The 12348-nt window shown below is 39.6% G+C and overlaps 1 protein-coding gene across 1 annotated transcript in view; it reads left to right on the top strand.

Annotated features, from left to right (window-relative positions):
- Nucleotides 1–3954: 3954 nt before the first annotated feature.
- The window catches only part of LOC120797481 (multiple epidermal growth factor-like domains protein 11), a 132074-nt gene continuing 123680 nt past the window's right edge, over nucleotides 3955–12348 (top strand). The window contains exon 1 of the mRNA XM_040141214.1: nucleotides 3955–4399. The gene's annotated coding sequence lies outside the window, so the exon portion shown is untranslated. The remainder of the gene's footprint in view (nucleotides 4400–12348) is intronic.

The raw sequence follows: 12348 nt of genomic DNA, 5'->3' as shown, positions 1-12348 counted from the left end.
ACTTTTGAAATCTCAACGGTGGATAAATCTGAGACTGGTACTGGTATTATTATGATCAGTAAGTACTCAAATAGAAACATCATACAAAATGATTTATTTGTTTTGAAGGAGATGGACAAAGATTTTATTTTCTTTGTACAACTGCTTTTATGAATGGGAAAGTTCCACATCCGTAAGAAGGAAATTACTCCAAGCCAAATTGACCAAGAACCACTTCAAAAATGGCACCACGATTAGAGACTTAAAAAATAAGAAGGCTATTAAAATATACTCTTTTTTTTTTTTTTGTTAGATACGGTACAGACACATAGTGTTTTCATATATTCATTAATTTTTTGTTTTTATTTATTGACTATCCTTTTCGAGGCTGGATAACCAACCAGGCAAAACAGGCATATAATTTCTGTCTACATAATTCCATTAATCACTAATGTGTTAGACATACGCACCACTGAATATCAACTCTTTTATATCCTCCATCTTCCATCTTGTGGCCCTAGTCTAGAGGGGTGGCCCCGAGTCACAATCTTGTTTTAAAACCTTAATTATATTAGTTTATATTGAGCTCATTTGTTGCGTTTTATCAAATTTCTTACATTTTTTTCTGTGTAAATTAATTAACACTCAGATAACCTTGGGCAAGGTCGTATCCGTCCATCATAAGAGAACTGTCAGGCTGCAACCAACATTAATTTTCATTATCAGTCTGCTGACACTTGTTTTCTTTAATAATTGATTGATTGTTGATTGAATAAAATGTCAGAAAATACTGAAAAATCCCTCGTTATCCCCTGAAACCTGAGTTCTCGTATTGTAATTGCTTCATTTTGTTTGAGCAGCAGTCAGAAACACAAACATTTTTAGTCATTTTTTACTGTCTTGGGAGAATTATGAATCTAGCAATTAAACATTTGAGAAGCTGGTACCAGCTGGTGGATGTTGGGTATTTTTGTTCAACAAAGTGAGTAACCAATTACCAAAATGTTGGCCATCAATACAAGCTGATTTTCAGTCAATCGACCAATTGACTAACTAATCATTTCAGCTGCGGAGTGCTGGTTGGTTTCTGGGTGTTTGTTAGTACATTGTTAATACAGAAGATACAAAGAAAGAAAAAAAAAACATAAAGAAATTATGAAGAGTCTGACAAAGTGGGAGAGGGAAACCAGAAATTGCCAACGGGTGACTATGCTGCATCTTGGAGAACAAAGCAGCTGAACTTTGATGAAGCACATATCTCAGAGTATTACACAGCCCATACACAGTCTATGCATAGCCCTGATCCAGGACCATCATTAGTGTGACAATCGAGGCCTTTTCTTGAGGAAGCTCATCTCATGAGTAAAAACCTTGCCAAGCAGATTTACAATGACATTTGTTTTGGAGTTCTTAACAGTGGTAGCGGAACAACATATCGACATCCTCGGTGTACACGGGTATAGTGATGCAGAGTTTCTCCGTCAAGTACTTATCCAAAGTCTCTCCTGAATTTCTCAGCGTGCGGACAGTCAACAAACACGTGTTGAGGGGACTCGGTTTTCTGACATCAGGACAGGACTTGGAGACCACGTCATCCGGTGTGTAGCTTCTACGCTTAACGGGGAAGGAGACCTCTTTCATTTTATTGGTGAGAAAAAAGCTGGTTTGGTGCTGTCCACGCTGCTGGGGTAGACTTCAGTCGTTCTCTCATGGTCTTATTATTAAACCTCTTATCCAAAATATTAATGCCATTAATCTTGGTGCTCTTATTTCACTTGAGCCTTGTCGTCTACGCTGTTCAAGAGCGTAACAATTTATGTATTGATTTCCCTTTCATTATCTGATAGACAAACAGTATTTTCTTTTCAAATATATCTGTCATGGAACGGTGTTTTCCGGTTACTTGTAACGTAGAAATTATTCCAAATATGTTATAAAATCTGAGCGGAGAAAAAATGGGGTTGTAAAGTAATGTCCAAGTTAATACTTTTATTTGTGAAAGTTAACATGCTTGCTTAACAGAAAGTCTGTACCCACAGCATAGGGCTACCGGAGTGAAAGGTTGACCCTCCCAGCTTCTGAAGCATAAAAATATGGAAAAATATTCGCCGAGACGCTGAGAGGGTTTTTGAGGAAAAGCCTATTTTCACTGTGTTTCTAACAGATACTGACATGTATCTCACCTCTGTTAGAAACTCAGAAAATCTATAAAATCCATGAAATATTTATCTGAATGTGGAATTGTAACTTGGTGACTTTTCATTCTCTTTCATCAAATCAAATCACACCTCTCAGCCCTTTTTCTATCTTTCTTTCCTTTTTGTGACCTTTATTATTGTCTTTATGTATTTTGTATGCATTCCTTTTTGTTTCAGTCAGGATACAAGAAATAATTGCTGCGTCAGGAATGTATGTTACACCTACCTATTCCCTGATTACTGTTGTTATGATATTGCAATGACTGTCTGTTCTGCATATTTTGTGATATAGAGAAAAACAACTAGACCCGTGGGCAGGTATTATCAGGGTCCAAGCCCCCCATGCAACTCGCATCACGGGCACAACGCGAGTCTCAGGTCGAGAGCAGCACAGACACTGGAAAATTAGTTTCTGGGGGGAGTTCTAGAAAGCACAGTTAAACTAGCCTGGCATAAACCCTGGACTTGGGGTTGATTGCGCCTGTTGCAACTTAAGTTACCCCAAGTTTTGGGGTAAGTGATCTGACAGTCATGAGTGTCCGTAGATGCTACACGTAACAATTTATGCAGATTGGACTTCAACCTAAGATGAGTTTCGAGAACTTGGTTCTGCATATTTTTCATCTTTGTATAAAAGCGCCACCTAGTGGCCAGTGTGCACCAAATTTTGAACAGAACCTCAGTGTAGCACGGCAAACTACTAAAGTTTTTCCTTTTTTAACTTTTGCATTTTTGGGAGTATAAAAAAATTGTCAGTACCTTGTGATCATGAGCGTAAATAGATGATATGCACAAATTTTCATGCCGAACACACTCACAGCCTAAGAGTAGTTTAGAAGAACAATTTTAGCATATTTCATGATTTTGCAACAAAAGCGCCACCTAGTGGCCAATTGGCACTTAATTCTGCACAGAGCCTCAGTGGACGATGGGAAACTACTGATCTGAGTTTCGTGTTAACAGGAGTGATTGTTGCCAAGATATGCAACACTTCCTGCTTTGACTGCAGCCTACAGGAAGTCCTTCCTTTATAACTTACGTAATTTTTGGATTATCAAAAATTCTTTTAATAACTTTTTATCATGAGAGTCCATAGATTGTATGTGCAAAGTTTTGTGCCGATCAGAGTCACAACTCAGGAGGAATTCTAAAAAGTTGGTTTTGCTTATTTTCGCAATTATGCGAATACCAAAAATCGTAAACGGATGGGACGTCGCCCATATTACGAGATTCAGCTAAATTCAAGGGAACGCGTGCACGTACGGTTTTTGAACCTGCCGTGTACCATGTGGGAGTTACTGGCCAAAACACACTTACCTGTATTATAGCGCCACCTGCTGGTGGACATGTGTGCACCACTCTACACCTCTCCCGAAAATTTCACTTACGCAACGTTTACGGTGCAAGTTGCAGTATTACTTTTACTAACGGAAGAATGAAACAAATAAACAAACAAACAAACAAATAAATAAAAACTAAAAAGGGTTCCCAGCATCGCTGGTGCTGGGAGCCACGCTGCTTCGCATTTGTGGCCCCAGGTACCGTCGGGCTTGGACCGCTAAAAAGCGTGACAGCCCCGTGGTCCTACCTTAGTGAACCCAAACATGTCAGGTACTCGGTGATTTTCAAGTTCGTTAACGGAAGCTGAAGTTGAAAATTAGAATAACGAGGAAGGAAGAAGAACTTGATAACTTGGAAGATGTCACTTGGTTGTAAAGTTAAAAAATCACACACACGGAGAACTTGGTATGAAGTAGTAGGTGTTTTTCCGTTATAATCAATACAACGCAGGTAGATCAAAGATGGCGCCTGATTTTTCTCTAGCTCGCCGACCGAAGTGCTTAGAGCTGCTACTGCTAGGTCGAAACACATGTCGCCCGCATCAGTACTGACAATAAATCGCTTTAGGATCTTGTTTATTTAATGTTCCCAAGCAACTGCGGCTTATGGATGCGGTTATTCTGACCAACAAAGCCCAAACAACTCGTTTAAAACCGCGAACAGCTCCAAACGCAACAGCTAACACAAGCTAACTGTGTGCTGTCTCATTGATACAAACCGGTTGATAAGTAAAGTTTGACATGTAGCGAGCCAAAGTGACGGTATATCAGGAGACGGCGGACAGAACAACGGTCGAAAGACAGTGAACATTGTCGGTTATTGGACCTCAATTCAACAAGTGGCCTGAAAGAGAGGGATGGCCATTTTGCTCCGTTGGACATGTAAGTACTGTTTTTGCAGGGATGAGCTTGAGGGTTTTTCTGCCTCGTACTCGACAAAACAACTTGAATTTGAATTCATTTTGTACTTGCAGTCATATATATGTATATATATATGTTTATGTTTTTTGTGTTTTTGCTCAAAATGTTCCGCGAATGCAAGAGCAGCCTCAGTAGGCTGTTTCTCCCCAACCCCCCCACCACCACCACCAACCGAAAGCGGCGGTGAGGCGGGGTGAGTCCTCTCGCCGCCGCCGCCGCCGCTGCTTCTTTGGCTGCGCCGTGCAGAGCAGCTGCAGCAGAGAACCAGCGGAGAGGACGCACTGAGCTCAAGTTGGCAACCGCTCCGACGCGGGAGCCGAGAGGACTTTACCCGTGTTTCTGGATCGACATCTTTCAGAGAAAAATACTATTATTATTATTTTTACAATAATTTCCGTGTCATCTCTCAGGCCGCTTCGCTACAAGCACATTTATTTGCATATACAGTCCACGAGAATGAACTTTATTTAGGACGCATCCTTCTTGCAGGTAAGCTTTAAAGCTGTTAACGCTGACCCTGTCATGTTTTAGTTCTTTTTTATTTTTTCTTAAATTACACATACAGTCGTTCAGTTAAACAGCGAATGATCCTCTAACGAAACCTGACACAGAGGAAGTGTGTAGTTTCGCATTATTGAGGTTCTAATCACATCATCGCTCTCCGAGGCTGTATTTAAAAAAACAAAATCTATATTTACATTAACATTGATATTCTTTTTTCTTAACTGTGATATTACTGTGGACTATCCTGCTGAAGTTGATTCTAATAACATTACTTTGACTAAAGACCGTGATCCATTTGCACCAGATGAACAAATCATTGTAGTGTTTATTTACCTTAAATAACATGCGTGTCGTATAGAAATCGGCAAATTTGAAATTAGTTCAGCTCAAGAAAAATAAAAATGAATTATTTATCGAGAAGGAGTAACGTTGCATGACCTTATATTCATTTGGCAAAAACTTTGTCAGTTCTAATTAGTCTCCTTTGCTTTGCTGACATTGTCACTGTCTGTGTTTGAGGCTGGCTTGCCTAAAAAGTTTGTCCCGTAACCGATTTCCATGAAACAGTTTGCTTTTCTTGACAGGCAGTCGCTCTGGGGTTTATCCTTATTTACTGCAAGTCGACTTGTCATCAGTCTCTTCGCTTTATTGTGCAGTTCTCAGGTCCCAGAGCTCTGATGGGTTTTTTTTTTTATTCCAGTCATCTAATGGGGATGCAGTTGACCTTGGCCCCGCGGCTAAACGCAATTAACTGTAACCAAGTAGCTGGTAGGACAGAAAGAGAGAAGCTGCCTCCTCAACTAAAAAAAAACACACTGAGCTGCTCTGGCTGCTGAGGACTGGAAACCGCTGGTGTGCATCGAGTCAGTTTTCCAGCCAGAAGTCTAGACTCAACAGTGATCAAAAGGTTTTGAAGTTAATCCGATGGGTCAGGATGATCATTGCTGTTGTAGTATTTCTATTGATTCCCCTGAGGCATCACAGCAGACTGACTGTAAACAGGGAGTGAAACGTTGTCGGCACTGGATGGCGATATTGAGCAAGGCACATGCAAGCCTCCAGCTGGGCTGCAGGACTTTGTGCTGTCGCTTTCCCAAACACACATAGTAGTGCGCGGATGTTTCAAGCCACGTCTCTTTGAAGATTATAGTCAGTAGTTCAAATAGATTAGCTATTAAGAATATTTGTTTTCGGTGACCCGAGCATGTAAAGCTCAAAGCTGGCAGGCGGACTAAAGTAAGCCAATACAGGGGGGGGGGAGCTGGCAAGTGCTTGAGAGAAGTGCTATTCAGTTTGCATACTTTCCTCAAGTAGCTCCATTTACTGTGCTGCTCTAGTCAGAGAATGTGCTGTGCAATATGTCACGGAGACATTTGTCACAAATGTGCCCTTGCAATAATAGTAATGCAGCTTTTGACTACTCACTCCCGGCTCAGCTCTCACTTTAATTAAATGTGTTTTACTTTTTAAGATGATGCTGCTGTGTGGGTGGCTGATGTGGTGGTGGTGGTGGCGGTGGTGGTGGGTCAACAGTTCAGCTGAGGAATCTTTTCAGGACCAGTTGCCAGGAGCGTGTGCAGGGAGAGTCTGTGGAAAGATGAGACAAAAGGTTGTAAGAAAGGCAGAACTAAGAAAGCTGCATTATCCAATTTTTAAAAAAACAAAAAAAAAACAAAACAAAAAACACCAGAGTAAATGAGAATGATGGCAGATGGCTGCAGCCTCTCTAAGGAATAGACCCGGAACACCGGGCTTGTATTTGAAGTGAGCTGAAGCATCGTTGATTGGAAGGAGAGTGAAATGTGATTATAATTGTTCCCTGTTTTCTTCCATGTGAATATAGATTTTTGTTTCAGTGGAGAATACTTACAAGGTTTTAATAATCAATGCTGAAAATGCTCAAGTCCAAAAGGAAAAAAATGAAAATGGAAAGAACACATTTCATGCTGTGTCAAGCGTCTTGGAGCTGTACTTTGACCCTCTTGACGTTTGTCTTGGATTCCTACATTGCCAAATTGAAGGTAATTAACGTCAATGCTGCCGGCCTGGTATTATGAGCCATAAAAGAATAAAATAGAAGGGATTTTCTTATGATGTACGATGAGGATGTTGGATGAAAATAAGACTAAAATATGAAAATCAAAATGATCAGCCATTCTTTTGAAAAATGATCAAATATGATGTATTTACGGTTTGGACACCTGTCTGTGTCTTAGCCAGTTATTTCTGGCTGCAGTAACAGGAGTCATTAGTTGGGAATTTATTCTCAAGCCCATACGAAAACAGCACTCCGAATGCTCTGTGGGCAACATCTTAATAATTTTTCCCTCCACACGCCTGCACCTGTGATTTAGCCTTTTAACGGTTCACATAATTCCAATCGCTGTTTCAAGAATAACAGGCTATCGAGGGCAGAGTATTGAAATGTTTCGCCAGCAGAAAGTAGTTCCTCCAGGCCAGCTACCACCCCATGCATACAAACCAAACAGTCCACTGCTCCTTGCAACCACAAAGCCATTAAACACCTGATTTGGTATAGAATACAGGAAGAATACTGGAGCAAGCCGTGCACTGTCCCTCTGGGCTTTTGTCGGGTATATGGGAAGCGTTTTTGTCCCTGAAATTCAATGATATATGTGCAGAGGGTTGGAAATACTGTTTATCAGTCCGGCAACACATTAAACTGGACTTTCCATTTCCATTCCTATTTCATTCCAAAATGCTATTCATATTCATGCTCAATTTGGAGGGGGGGAAAAAAAAGGCTGCCTGGAGCACATCAGACAATATTTGCAAAAGATAAATGATTCCAGGCACAGAAAATGTTCTCTTTTATACGCAAATGTCTTATGAAGATTCAAAACTAAGCTGTAATGTGCTTCACGTTGATGCCATTAGTCAGTATAAGAGAGCGGGTCTCTTGTTTTTTTATTTTTTTTATTCTATCAAATCTTGAAAGTAAATTCTACATTTGTATATTGGGATTTTGTGTTTATCTCTCACTGAATAATTCCAGATTTTCTTTTTATTATCTCACAAACATGAACAGATAACTCATGTGAAAACCCCTTATGAGGAAAATGTAATTTAGCAGTTATTATTGCTTATTTGCTAGATGATACAGTTAAGATCTGGCGTAATCGACCTCATCTAACAGCTGATGGTGAATGGATTACGCTGTGTGCAAGCCTGAATTGGTCTGTCCATCTCAGTCGGGACAGACCATGATCCTCGGTGGCGGCGGCAGCAGCCGCTGTGTTTCCAGTCTGCTGGACTCTTTCAACTGGGAATCCTCCGTGCTCTGTCAGATCAATACATGTAATCAGTGTTGATAAATGGGAGAGCACTGGCTGTGGTTTCTCAAGGACATGTTATATTGGGGTTCCAGCGCCTGCGGCTGCCTTTGCATAACAAGTTTTGCCTGAACCTCTTATGCTGCGTTATCTAGCATAAGATGGGGGGAAAAAAAAAACTACTAATAGTAAGTAGCTTCCCAGCGCAAAGGAGGAGAATGTCATAATGTGGTTTTATCTTTGGGAGTTTCTTGATCTAAAGTGGTTTTTTTTTGGATTCTGTTTTTCTCTCTCAACTACTTCTCTGTATGCATATGTTTTGTTTATCACATCAGAAAAGGAGATGAAAATCAAGTGCGTTATTTATGGTGTTCCAGAGCCTAACCAGCTGACAAGGTGTGTGTGTGTGTGTGTGTGTGTGTGTGTGTGTGTGTGTGTGTTTTCTTTTGTTTTTTTTTGCTTTTTTTTGTGGGGGGGGGGTGTTATGAATTATGTAGAGACTTTGTCAAGAAGTTTGAGCGCTGTTCTCTCATCCTCGGGATGAGGCAATGGCAAAACATCAGTCATGAAATTCAAATAGCACATAAGGTGGTGGTGAAAGGGAGAGACCATTAAGGCCAGCAACCCGTCGGCTTTCAGCATCTTATTCATCCTGCAACAAAGGCTGAGCGGAAGAGAAAAAAACGGGAAGAAAAGCAACATGAAAGAGTTTTAAGTGGTTCTGCCTGGTGGGTACTTTGGAGTGGACAGGAGGGCGGGTGATGGAGCTGACCATTACAAAACCTCATGAATGCTCTCCTCAGGGCAAATGGATAAGTAACACATTATACATGAAGCAGACAGGGGCTTCAGCATGCGGTCGCCGCACCGAGAGATGTAGCGGTAGTTGCAGTATTGATGTTGGAGCGTTGCACCAAGGGACTGGCCACTAAGGTGTTGTGGAATGTCACGACCTTGCAGATTGACGCTGAAACAATTAGTCGATTAATTGACAAGTTTACTGACAAAAAATTAATCTGAAACAATTTTGATAATCGCTCAAACACTGTTCTCAAACACAAAAATTCACTGGTTTTCTTCTGTGAAGGTATATTAAATATCTTTGGGTTTTGGGCTGTTGTTTGGTCAAATCAAGATATCTGAAAATGTCATCTTGGGCTCTGGGAAATTGTGATGGTCATTTTTCACCTTTTTTCTGATATTTCCTAGACCAAACGCTGACTCGAGAAAATAGTCAACAAAATAATGGACAGATGAATCGATTTAAAAATTAGATGCAGCCCTGGACAGTTGTCACTTCAATCAGAGATCAATATGAATCCCTTCTACGCTTGTTTGGACAAATACATTCTTTGGCTGTCAGTGGCGTTTGCTGTGACTGTCCTCACCAGAAAAACGACACCATTGGTTGAATGTACGGCTACAACTAATGATTATCTTCATTATTACTTTTTTACTATTACCAGACACTTTCTCGATGAATGGATTTAAATGTTTGGTCAACAAAATGTTGTGGTTAAAAGAAATAATAAAATAAAGCTACGACAGATTCCTGTGCCTAAGGTGAAGCCTTTAAATTGCTCGGTTTGTACGACCAGCAACCCAAAACCCAAAGATAATCAGTTTTCCATCATATAAGACAAAGGAAAGCAGCTAATAGTCACAGTTAGGATTCAACAAGGAAATGTTTAGCATTTTAGCTTGCAGAATGACTACAGCGATGAACTGATTATCAAAATAGGTGTCAATTAATTATAAGTGAAACAACTCCTTGATCAATTGATTAATTGTTTGAGCTCTAGTTGAGTGTTCAAATGCCCTATAACAACTTATGATTACATTTCCCTGACAGCAGCCTCTTGTTGCCACGCATATTATGGTGCTTGTCTCTCAGGAGTAAATTCAGAATGAGGGCCGAAACTAACAATTATTTTCATTATTGGTTAGTCGGTTGATTATTTTCTTAATAAGTCGATTCATCGTTCTGTTTATAAAATGTCAGAAAATAGTAAAAAATACCTGCTGTAATGTCAACAGTCTAAACTGACGTCTTCAGTTGTCTTGTGTTGTCCGACCAACAGTCTAGATCTAGTAGATATTCGGTTTATGGTCATGTCTGACAAAGAAAAGCATCAAATCCTCTCACTGGAGAAGCTGTGACCTGCAAATTTTTGGCACTTTTGTGTAAAAGCCAACTACAATGATTATTCGATCATTAAAATAGTTGCCAATTAGTTTTCTGATGATCAGCTCTAATCCAGTCAGTATTGTTTTCTTTTGACCGTGACCTAGACCTTTCTAGATGGTAACATTACAGATGGTAGAACGGAAAACAGTCACAGTCATGGTTGTAACGGTCGTATGACAAAGTTTGGAAAGGCACTGACAAAGTGTGTCGACCTGGTTGGTTTTAGTCTGGAGGACTTGTTTGCCTGTGACCTTTTTAAACTGGATAAACACATCATCTGTCTCAGAAAACATCTACCAAAATCAATTTTCTGAATAAATTAGAGGTGGAAAATAGGTCACACTGTTGCAGATGAATGTTTAACCCAAATTATACCAAAGCATATTACCTGTAGTAGTAGTATAAAATTGTTCCGTTGAAAACGGTGAGATTGAGGTCTGTGGATTATCCAGAGTAACAAGGACACTGATTCTGTAAAGGGATGTTGCTGTTTAATTTTTTTAAATGTAATTTTAATTTACTTTAATTGGTTATTATTATTATTATTATTATTTTTTAAAATGCTGTGAGAACCATCACCAAGATTATATTCACCCGGGATGTGTTTGGGTGGAGGCAGAAATCTCAGCGATGGATAATCAAAAACATTATTATTTGCGAGCATAGACGCTGCTAGAGACAAGTGAGAAAATGTTTATTGGAATTTGGGTGAACTCAGCATTTATCAATCTACAGTACCTGGTATTTAATAGTTGGTAGCAGTGTTTGGAAGTTTGGAGAGGGAGTGAGACATAATGTCACGTAAACATCGGCCGAATCGAATCCCAGGGGGCATTTTTCTGGGCTTGGAGCTTAAATCAATAATGTTATTTGTAACTGATATATCATTATATTAATCTGTGTGAAGGAGTGTGGTGAAACAGCACCAAGCTTCTGTCCATACTCCTCCGGCTGACCAACTCTTGAAAGCTAGAAAACATTCAGTTTACACTGATAATAAACTAGAGCCGCAACAATTAGTCGACGGAAAATTAATAATAAAAAGATAAATTATCAGCTATTTTGATAATCAATCGTTTTCATACATTTTTTTCTTAAAGAAAACAAGTAAATATTCTCTGGTTTTAGCTTTTTAAATGTACATTTTTTTGGGTTGCGGGATTCTTCTATGATAATAAACTTTGAGTTTTGGACTGTTTATCGGACTAAACAAGACATTTGAAGACGTCACCTCTGACTTTTGGAAATGATAACATCCATTTTTCACTATTTTCTGACATTTCATAGACAGAATTGTAAAAAATAATCAGCAGATTAATTAATAATGAAAATAATCAGTCGGTGCAGCCTTAATTTCAGTAAATAATACGCACATGTTGGTGTCACCTGGTCAGCTGGTGGAGATTTTCATTGCTCAGAGACACTGCGTCGTCTTTGTTGTAGTTTGACTGTGTGGAAAATGTAGCTTTATATCTAGTTGAAAAAAATCAGGTGTCAGTGGGAAGGTGAGCGGTAGTAAAGCGTAAACACGCTTTCATCCTGGACCCAGTTGTATCCTGTTTTATCCTGTTTTTCTTTATTCACACTTCTGACCAAATTCATCTTAGTGTATTAACCACCGTGTTGTAAAAGACCTGCCTTCGCATGCTTTTGGTGTTGATTTTCTGAGCTTTGATTCTTTTATTTATTTATTTTTCCCCGATTATATTAATGAAACTTTATTTACTTAGCTCATTGAAAATACATTTTTATTTAACAAATCATCTTAAGCAGCAGGGTAAAAGAATTTTTTCTACATAGTTGAAATCCCGCTGTTTTCGCCACGGTCACCAGCTTAGCATATGTTCGCCTCTGTGTGTGTGTGTCCTTAGCAGCACTGTTGGTTCTTAGCGGTTCTGTTGGCCTGATGTGGACTGTATTAACAC

The sequence above is a fragment of the Xiphias gladius genome, chromosome 1 (genome assembly GCF_016859285.1).
Source record: "Xiphias gladius isolate SHS-SW01 ecotype Sanya breed wild chromosome 1, ASM1685928v1, whole genome shotgun sequence".
In the NCBI taxonomy this organism is placed as follows: Eukaryota; Metazoa; Chordata; class Actinopteri; order Istiophoriformes; family Xiphiidae; genus Xiphias; species Xiphias gladius.
The sequence above is the reverse complement of the archived record's forward strand: the minus strand, read 5'-3'. Positions and strand labels throughout refer to the sequence as shown.